The sequence below is a fragment of the Galeopterus variegatus genome, unplaced genomic scaffold, assembly GCF_000696425.1.
Source record: "Galeopterus variegatus unplaced genomic scaffold, G_variegatus-3.0.2 Scaffold5184, whole genome shotgun sequence".
Lineage (NCBI taxonomy): Eukaryota > Metazoa > Chordata > Mammalia > Dermoptera > Cynocephalidae > Galeopterus > Galeopterus variegatus.
This window is the reverse complement of record NW_007731295.1, coordinates 96,409-107,263: the sequence shown is the minus strand read 5'-3', so window position 1 is coordinate 107,263 and position 10,855 is coordinate 96,409. Positions and strand designations below refer to the sequence as shown.

Sequence of the window (10,855 nt, the reverse complement as noted above, 5' to 3'; positions counted from 1 at the left end):
ACCCTCAGTGTTGCCCCCGTGCCAGACCGGGGACCGGCAATGGGATCGCAACCCTCGGTGTTGCTCCCGCGCCTCGCTCAGCCAGTGAGCGGGAACCGGTCTGTACGTGGGATCCGAACCCTCGGGCGGGAGCGCCGCCGCGCTTCCCAAGCGGCGCACTATCCAGTGTGCCACCGGGCCGGCCCTTCTTTCATGTTTTCTAAAGAACTATTGCTACTACATAAGAAATCCATCACTTTTTATGTGCTTATTTTGTAATTCTACCGTTTTTGAACTTCATTATTTGTTCTTTAAAAAAATTATCTTACGTTTTCCTGGTAGATAATCATTATATGTAAAAATAATTTTGTCTCTACTATTTATTTATTTATTTATTTATTTATTTATTTATTTATTTATAAATAAATAAATAAATAAAGCATTTGTTAGCATTTAATGAAGCTCCCTCCATGTGGCTTCAAGCCACCAGGACACAGCCCCTCCCACCCCCCACCCTCAATACACATACTTAATCTTCTCCTCAGCTGTTCTGCTGAAGAATCTAGCTGTCATGAAGACAGGCTGTTTGGGAGCTTTCCCTTCCTCACAACTTTGTAGTAGTCTGACTGCATCACATCAATGACTGGAGCCACTCCAGTCCTGTTTTTGGCAGCATTTACCTGTGTTTGTTCACTGACCAAAGTCCGCAGTTTATCAAAGTTGACAGCTGGCAGAATCTCTGGTTCCTCTTTAAGTGGTAATGCATCATAGAACTTTCCCAAAGTAAGCCAGGTGATATTTGTTGATGCTGATCCTGTGGCAATGCATGCCACCAGCACTACCCCAGCCTCCTAGATGCCTCCAGTGCTTGCTGATGCAGCTGTGGACATGGCTCATGAGGCCCCAAAGTTTCTGGGTTTTCCTAGGTCTGGATGGTATGTCAGTGGCTGGAAGAAAGACTCTACTTTAAAATAGTTATAGTGCTTCTTTCCTTTTCTTATCGTATTGCATTGGTCCAAACTTCCAGATCATTATTTTAAAAATAGGAAAAATAGGCCTCTTGCTTTTGGTGGGGTTTTTTTCCTACTAGTAATTATCATGTTAACTATTGGTTTAAAATGGATACTTTTAAGAGATATTTGTCTATTCTAAATCACTATGTCTAATCTTTCTTTTTTATATTAAAATATTATTTGTAACTATATCGAATTTTTCTCTCAGACAGAGCTATATTATTTAAGTGAAGCAGAGATTTGCTCACTGTTTAGTGATAAGATTGATAACAGAGTGCCAAGCCAAATAACTTAAATCATGAGTCATTGGGCCTGTCTTTACTGATGAAATTATCAAGGGAATGAACATACATTAGCCTTTGCACCATTTAGACATGAACTCTCTGGGATAAAGGTGACAAAATATGAAAAGTTTGAATTCTCACAAATTCTTCTATCCTTTCATTCATTTATCATTCATTCATTCAAAAAATACTGAATGTTGCTATGCCAAGCCAAATAACTTAAATCATGAGTCATTGGGCCTGTCTTTACTGATGAAATTATCAAGAGAATGAACATACATTAGCCTTTGCACCATTTAGACATGAACTCTCTGGGATAAAGGTGACAAAATATGAAAAGTTTGAATTCTCACGAATTCTTCTATCCTTTCATTCATTTATCATTCATTCATTCAAAAAATACTGAATGTTGCTACGTGCCAGAAAATATTCTGGTGCTGGGTAGAGGAACAAACAAGACCAAGTCCCTATTCTCATACAGCTTTCATTCTAGAGAGGACAAACAAATAACAAGTGAACAAATAAGTGAGCAAGATATTTTTAGAGCTTCATAAGTGTTACAAAGATAATAAAATAAGGTGATATATTAGAGAATGACTGATGAAGATGGGCTATTTGGACCAAGGTAGTCAGAGGAGCTTCCTCCAAGTAATGTTATTTGAAGAGAGAGACCTAAGTGACAAGAAGAAGCTAGCTATGTAAAGATGACAGGGAAAATACTTCAGGAAGAGGAAATAGCAAATGCAAAGATACTAAGGTGAGAATGATCTTGGCATTTTGCAAGATCAAGAATGCTGAGGAGCAGTGAATGAAAGGAGGACAATAGAATATGAGGTTGGAGTGGTAGGAGGACCAGATGAGAAGACTCTGGAGTACATGTACTCATGAAAATCTTTTCTGTGGATGAGGAAAGTAATACATTTGCAAAGATGAAATACATTTAGAAGATTTACATTTACAAGATTTACAATGCGAATTATAAACGCTTATAAAATTAACTTAATATTTTAAATATATGGGCAAAAAGCCTAAATAAGGCAAATAAGTTCTCTACTACATTCTATTCCAAATCAACATTGTCATTTACTTGTGTTTTGTCACCCTGAATGGCAACAAAGATCTTAGAACAAAGATCTTAGATAATGTGCATTCCTAGGGGCAAATTTTTTTCCTGAGAGATCATGAGCCAAGATCTTTTCAGAAGTTTAGTCAGTTCAGAGATACATATCATCCCTACCAATTAGCCACGGGCTTTTCAAAGCTGAGTAATCACATCATCTATACTAGTTGCCACCTTCATGGTAAGTTAAACAAAACCACATGACTTAGTTCCTTTCTTTGTACTCTTATTTGGAAAGGAAAACCAGCAAATGAAACACTTTTGGCCACCACAAAAGTTATCCAAAAATAAACTATGTAACAAATGAGCTTGGTGACTCAAGGGTGGTCACTCTCCATGTGTCTTGATTTAGACAATGGAGCTATTTTTGGTTTGTCATAACTCGTTGGTTGCTGTGGTCTTCCCAGGCCCAGAACACTAGTCAAAGCAGTGCTTTGTCACAGCACAGAAACTTGTGGCAAAAAACCTAACAACTTTCTGTCCCTTTGTGAAAGAAGAACAGTGAATCCCACTGTGGTTGATCCTACTGCAAAGACCTCCAAAGAGCTGCTCAAGCCTTTGTTATATGGAGTTTTAAAATTTCATAAAGTGATTGTGTTTTGGGAAAGAGCAACTCACCAATGTGGTCTTTTGGGTTGTGATGGTTTTCATGGTGAGTACAATTGGAAAAAAGCCTCTCTCAAATACTACCAGGAGTTCACCACTCCTTAGGCAAGCAAAGCACTTAGCATAGGACCTGGAATTAAAATAACCCCTTGTCAAGCTCTTTTACCTGCCTGTAATCTTGCAACTAGGCCAATTGTCGAGCTAGGGCTGGGTCTGGAGCTCAAAGACCCCTCAAGCCCATTCCAGACTGGGTCACAAGCCCTTTACACACAGGTCTATGAGCTAGGTAACTGGCAAAAAGGTCCAAGAGCATGGCCTCACAGGGCGGACACCCGAGGCAGTCAATGCCAGCCAGGTGGGCAGCGCTGCACATGCGCCCTAACTCCACCCACACACAACTTGCTTACAAAGAAGGCACTGCACCACCCTCAACTGGACCTAAGGTGACGCGACCTGATTAAATTATTCTATTTTCCCAACACCCCTCTATAAAAGTCACCTGCTTATTTTTATATTATACATTTATCTAGCCCCCAAAAAGGATTCTTTAAAAGTCTCTAGAAAGTTCCCAAAGAGTAGTCCACAGATTTAGGTCAGTCCGTTTTCACTGGTCTCCAGCAAAATGAGAAAAAAACTAATTTTTTTTTAAATTTAGTAAACACGCAGACATGCATGTGAGACAGGTTCAACGTTATCATTTATCACTTCTTGTGGATTACCTTTACTCTGATATCTTTGTCCTTCCTGCCAGGTTTTTCTTCAAGCTGACATGTTCTTTCTTTTAGTAAAGAATGTTGTTAGTATATGGTAGCAGTTGCTGTCTTAAATGTTTTTACTTAGCAAAATTAAAGGGTGGCATCTCAATGCCAATCCAATTTTTTTTAATTTTACGGAGCCCTGAACCCTAAATCTGGAAAATCCTACTTTTGATGTTTCACACCTTCTAGTTGTCTGGCCTTCCTGGTCCCCACTATAGAATATGGGATGGGCAAATGCTCACTCTCAAGTTTCTTCACCAATTTACATCCTTCTTCTATGAAGTATCTTACAACTGAAAGTTGGAGACCTGAAAGAGAGGGAAGGAGTGTGGTAAGGAGGCAGGAATAACTACTGGCTATTAATACTAATATCAATTTATATTAGTATGATAGAGGGACCAAAAATAAGACCAAATAAAACACACAGATATTCAGTGTGATAAGTATGGAAGATAAGGATATATTTCTAATGAGTATATCAACTTGTGAGTAATTTATTTAGTAATAATATGATCATATTTTCAATAGTAAATGCTTCTGTTCCTTCAACCTCTGCTGTCCTTACATTGCAAACATAAATGGTGCTTTAAGCATTTAAGAAATATTTAATACCACAGAGCAAATGTACATTTTCCATAATTAAGTCAGTCTACATTACTGCTTAGATTATGCTTCATGATACAATTATAAATAAGAATGTAAAATAACAAAGTAACTATATTTGTCCTAGCAGAACTTCTTGGATGCTGAGATGTAGGACTTGTATTCAGCTAAGCCACTGATTTGCTGCATCTCACTGGGAAATTGTTTAAGCTGCCTCTGTTCCCTGTTTATAAATTTGAGATAGTAAAATTTGTCACTACTGTCCCATTGTCAAGGGTGTTGATGAAAACAGATTATTAGAAACAATGACCTTATACACTGGGGTGGGGGTGGTGGTGAGTGTTACCTGTGTATCTGAAGGCCATACAACTATCATACTATGTCTATAATAAATAGAGAAAGAAAAATTTGGGTTTTCAAATGATAGAATGTTTTGTATCAGTTTGTAATGATATTAATAACAGCTTCCGCTTATCCAGCATTTATTAAGTAACAGGCATTGTGCTAAGTGCTTTATGAACACTGTCTGATATACTACTTATAATAATCTTTTAGAAAGATACTATTAATACCTTCAACTTACAGTTCAGGAAAATGGGGCTTTTTGAGATAATTCCTCATCAGTAACAAATGCCAGACTCAGAGGCCTCTTGGGAGACAGATGGCTGGGCCCACCTGTTCCAGTGCAGCAGTCTGACTCCCTCTGAATTTCTCTATGTGTAGACTTGGGTAGTAAGTATGTGTTTCCCCCTCCAATACCTAATAAGGCAATATTTTCCTTTTTATTCCTCTAGTTCCTTATATACAGAATTCATAATTTCCCTTTGTCTTCTGTCATTTGACTTTCATTTCCTGTTTCTGCTTTTCTGGGTTTTCTGCTTTTATCACTCTGGGCCTTTACTTCTGCCCTTCTTCATCCCTCTTCTTGGTGGATTTGACCTAAGTTCCAGTTTTGGTCCCATTTCCTTCATGTTTCAGTTCCTTACATAGTCTGTGTTTAGCAAGAGAAGTTACCTTTTATGGTTTCCATCTCTTTTTTCACTGAAGATTTTCTAGTTTTCCTATTTCGCTTATGCTTATTTGAAACCATTTTCCTTTGGAGCCCTCTAGGTTAGACATCAAAAAGAATTTTCTCATTTAAGTGCTGTAATATATTAGGACATTTTATTGAAAAGGATTACAAAGTGCCTACAGCTTTTTTGTTCATTTTTTGTTTTCACACACACAAAAAAGGATAACAGGGACAGAAAGAAGAGGGATGGAGGGGTTTGAATGTTATCTTGCTGAGCTGCAGAGAGAGAGAGAGAGACATTGGTGGCCTCCACTGATGGCCTTCTGGTTGGAGAATTCTGGACTATTTGTATGACTTGGAATAACAGAACTCATAAAATATCTAATGTTGTGATAATAATTTCTGTTTATTAGGTAAATTACACTTTGTTTTATTTAGAAATAAGGACATTATTCTACCCAGTGTGCTTTTAATCCTTATTATTAGGAATCCGGGTTCTAAATGGTTCGATAAACTGACCATGGCAGCATAGTACATGGAAACAAGTACTGTATTGAGAGCTGGAGACCTATGTCTAGTCCTGATCTTACTAGTGACCAGCTGTGCAACCTCTGGTAAGTTATCTCTCTTCTGAGTCTGTTTCCTTACTGGCACAATGAGTTAAAAGGATTAGGTGATCTACCACTAAACTTCCCACACATTACAATTCTCAGTACAACACATTTTCCCCCTTTCCTATAAAAACTTGGAAAATTCTCTTTACTAAAAGGAAGCTCTCTGGAACAAAGGAGACCATCAGTAACTCTAGCCTTGCCCTACTTAGATTTTGGGAACTAATACTTCCAAGTTCCTCGCATATGTGCATATCAACTACTTTCTAGAGAAAGTAAAATTCTGTTGTAATGTCCCATCATAATTGTGACTATATCAAAATCAAATACCTTGTTTAGAGGTTATCTGAATTACATTTACAGAAAGAAATGCATTTTGGGCTTTTTGCTGTTAAGCTGCAGTTTTATTGCTTAACTTGAAATACTAGATGCCAAAAGTCTGCTTGTCTCTAAAAGCACGTATGACTCCAAAACTGAGCTCTGTGGCTGAAAAGATTATGCAGATGTTAGGCAAAATGTTCAGAAGAAACTGGGCACCTTACGAGAGATTCTGACTCCACATCTAAAAAGACAGTGTCATTTTCTAAAAGCTGTACCTAAGGAAGAAGACCTGATTGCCCATATTTCTAGGTAACAGAGTCTTCACAGTATTTTTAAGTTGGAGGGTCTTGATGGTCATGTAGTTTAACCTTCCACTGGCACAGGAGTTACCTCCCCAACATTTCTGCCAATTAAATTTAATTCCTGCAACTTAATGCACAGGATTTTAAAATACTGTTCTGTATTTAAAATACTTTAAAATACAGTTCCAACTTTTAAAATACTGTTGTGTAATGTTCTGTGACAAGGAGCTTATTACCACATAATAAAGATCATACCATTGAAAGACAGCTTTACTCACTGGAAAATTCTTCCGTAAACACCCCTTGGGCTAGGTTTGATGGAAGCCATTCTCAGCTACAAATTGTAGCATATACTGACTCTTTATTGCAGGCCAGCCCCTTACATCTGTGTGGTCCAGAGCAAGAGGACAAATGGAAGACCTCACGCCATATGTCGAAATACGTAAAAGTTCTAGAACAAGTGAATGAATAAACTGTTAAACAAAGCATGGTCCACATTTCTACCTTGACAAATACACCTTCATAACACCCAAGTTGGAAAACAAATGAAAGCTGTGGTTTTTATATGAGCAAAACATCAAAGACAACAGAATTTCCTTATTATTGGATATATCTGGATATTCTACAGATGAACTGAAAATGTTAGATGAGTAATAAAGACACATATAATTCATAAATACTATATAACTGATTTCATCTCAGTGAAATCACCAGGTATGTTGTTATCATCAAGATTTTCACATAATTTATGTTCTATTGGTAATAATGATATTAAGGATTAAAATGGAATGTGATTATATTAAATGAGTACTTATTTTCAAGAAAAAAGTTATTTTCTCTTAAAATATTCAAAATCATTTCTTATACTTTAATATCATTTTCTTCACAGATAAAGAAAACAATAAAATAACTTGTACTACAAATACTGATTCTCTTAGATCTTCAAAGTCTCTCTTGTTTTCTTTCTCCTAAAAGGGATATAAGAACTACATTAGAAGAAGCATTCCTGGGGTCCCAGGCAGGAACTGAGGGCAGCCCCCTGCCTCACCTAGAAGCAGGCAAGCATGCTGAAAACAACACTTCTGTGTGGGTGGCCCACCACATCTACCACAACAGCCATGGCTCCCACAAAAGTGGCTCACTGCCACAGCAGTAGCCACAGCTACTGTGTAGGTAGCCTGTAGACACTCGACTGCATTGACACAAGAAGAGTCACCAGGGGAGACCAGAAAAAGAAGAGAAAGTCCCTGTCCTCAAAGCCCACTCCAGAGTAATGGAAGGAGCAACTGCTCTGAATGACCAGATGACCAGACATGAACATAGAGAAAGTAGAAATATGAAAATTCAAGAAAATATGACACCACCAAAAGAATACAATAATTCTCAAATACCAGGCCCTATCAAGCAGGAAAACCTTGAAATGACTGAAAAGGAATTCTGAACAACAATCTTAAGGAAACTCACTGAGATACAAGAAGATTCAGTTACACAACATAACAAAATGAAGGAAAAAAATTCAGGACATGAAGGAGGAAATTTACAAAGAGATTAATACCTTAAAAAAGAATGTAGCAGAGCTCACGGAACTGAAAGATTCACTCAATGAAATAAAAAACACAATCAACAGCTTAAGCAGCAGGCTAGAACAAGCAGAAGAAAATTTCTGATCTTGAGGATAGTCTTTTCAAAATAATCCAGGTGGACAAAAAAAGGAAAAAAGAATTTTTTCAAATGAAGAAAATCTAAGAGAGCTAGCAGACAACCTTAAGTGCACAAACATTCAAATCATGGGTGTTCCAGAAGGGGAGGAGAAAGGAAAAGGCATGGAAAACCTATTCAATGAAATAATATTGGAAAACTCCCAGGTATAGGGAGAAACACAGACCTTCAGATCCAGGAGGCTCAAAGATCCCCAAACAGATTCAACCCAAAAAGATCCTCTCCAAGACACATTACACTCAAACTAGCAAAGCTCAAAGACAAAGAGAGAATCCTAAAAGCAGAAAGAGAAAAGCATCAAGTCACCAAGAAGGGAGTGTCTATCAGACTAACAGCAGACTTCTCAACAGAAACTCTAAAGGCCAGAAGAAAATGGGTCAATATATTCAAAATACTATAAGAAAAAAACTGCAGGCCAAGAATACTATACTCAGCAAGTTTATCCTTTGGAAATGAAGGAAAAATAGTATTTTCCAGATAAACAAAAACTGTGGGAGTTTACCACCACACAACCAGCCCTGCAAGAAACTGTCAAAGGAGTTCTGCATCTGGAATCCGAAAAACAATAGTCACTACAAGAAAGAACAAAACCCACTGGTAGAACAAAAATGCAAACAAGGAAGAGAAAGAAACTAAATCTTACCACCACAAAAAACCATAATGACAATGAAACAAAAGCAAACAAACTCTTAGTCTCTTTGGAAGATGACAGGGAAATAATTCATTTTTTCTAAAACTAGTAAGTAAAAGGAAAGAGTCAAGCATTTATCCTGTCTTTCCTATATGAATTTTTCCTTGGGGTAACCATAATAACTGAGGAGGGAACATTTCTGTCTAGCGAAGTAACCCAGCTAGTAAATAAAGAGGGAATAAAGTAATTAGAATATGGTATTTTGCAAACAATGGATCTAGCAAATGATCATCAATATCTGCTAACATCACAGAGAGATGATCAGACATAATGGGCCTCCTGCAGAAAGAACATATACTTCTGAAGCCAAATCTAACCTGAGTGAGACCAAGGCTCAGGACCCAGCAACCAATCATCAGGAAATAGAAAGGATGGCAGAGCATGTTAAATGACACTACTGGGACAAAGCCAGCAACTCCAGACTTTGGGAAACTTTATGCAACAAAGGGGAAAAAATTAGATGAAGGGGGAACCTATAGGTTAAAAGAAACAAGAGACAGCAGACATAGCAACCAAAGTGACAAGCAGAACTTGTTTGGATCCTGTTGTAAACAAATCAATTGTAAGAAAGAAAGAGGGAGGGGGGGGCGGCTCGGTGGCGCACTGCTACAGTGCACCGCTTGGGAGCGTGGTGGCGCTCCCGCCGAGGGTTCGGATCCCACATACAGACTGGCCGCTCACTGGCTGAGCGAGGTGCGGGCGCAACACCGAGGGTTGCGATCCCATTGCCGGTCCCGGTCCGGTACGGGCGCGACACTGAGGGTTGCGATCCGTTGCTGGTCACGAAAAAATGACAAAAAGGAAAAAAAAAAAAAGAAAGAGGGAGGGGGAGAGAATTGGAGAAATTTAAACGTGTTTAATGTTTGATTATTTTTTAAAGTACAAAAAAAGACTCTAGGTTATAAATATTTTGTAACTTCCATTTTATTGTTTTTTTTTCCTTTTTGTCTTTTTTCGTGTCTGGCAACAGATCGCAACCCTCAGTGTCGCGCCCATACCGGACCGGGACCAGCAACGGGATCGCAACCCTCGGTGTTGCGCCCGCACCTCGCTCAGCCAGTGAGCGGGAACCAGTCTGTATGTGGGATCCGAACCCTCGGCAGGAGCGCCGCCGCACTCCCAAGCGGCGCACTGTAACAGTGCGCCACCGTGTAGTCATGTAGCAGAACTAAAAAAATCTTCCTCATTTCTACTGCTACTCAGTTTTTTGTTATTTTACGATAATCTGAATTTATAAAAAAATTCCAGATGTACACTTTATAAATAAAAGCCAGTGTAGTTTTGGTCTTGTGATCAGATCAGCAATAAATGGAAATGACTAAGGTATTAACAGAAGTAAAACTGATAGTAATGTTTTGGAAAGTCTCACAAACACTGTGGTTGAAAAGTGTAAGTGCTTAGTCAGAATCTTAATTCTATATAGAGAACTCAAGAATAATAATAGGGCCGGCCCGGTGGCGCACTGCTACAGTGCGCTGCTTGGGAGTGCGGCTGTGCTCCCGCCGAGGGTTCGGATCCCACATACAGACCAGTTCCCGCTCACTGGCTGAGCGAGGTGCGGGCGTGGCACCAAGGGTTGCGATCCTGTTGCCGGTCCCGGTCCCCGAGGGTTCGGATCCCACATACAGACCAGTTCCCGCTCACTGGCTGAGCAAGGTGCGGGCGTGGAACCGAGGGTTGCGATCCCGTTGCCGGTCCTGGTCCAGTACAGGCGTGACACTGAGGGTTGCGATCCGTTGCCGGTCATGAAAAAAGACAAAAAGGAAAAAAAAAACAAACCCCATAAATGGGATTGTGCCATGCATGCTCATCTGTATCTGTCTTTTTTTAAAAAAA

At 39.0% G+C, this 10,855-nt stretch overlaps 1 pseudogene; it reads right to left on the bottom strand.

Annotated features, from left to right (window-relative positions):
- Nucleotides 1–495: 495 nt before the first annotated feature.
- LOC103604496 overlaps nucleotides 496–10,855 on the bottom strand; it is a 78,585-nt pseudogene continuing 68,225 nt past the window's right edge.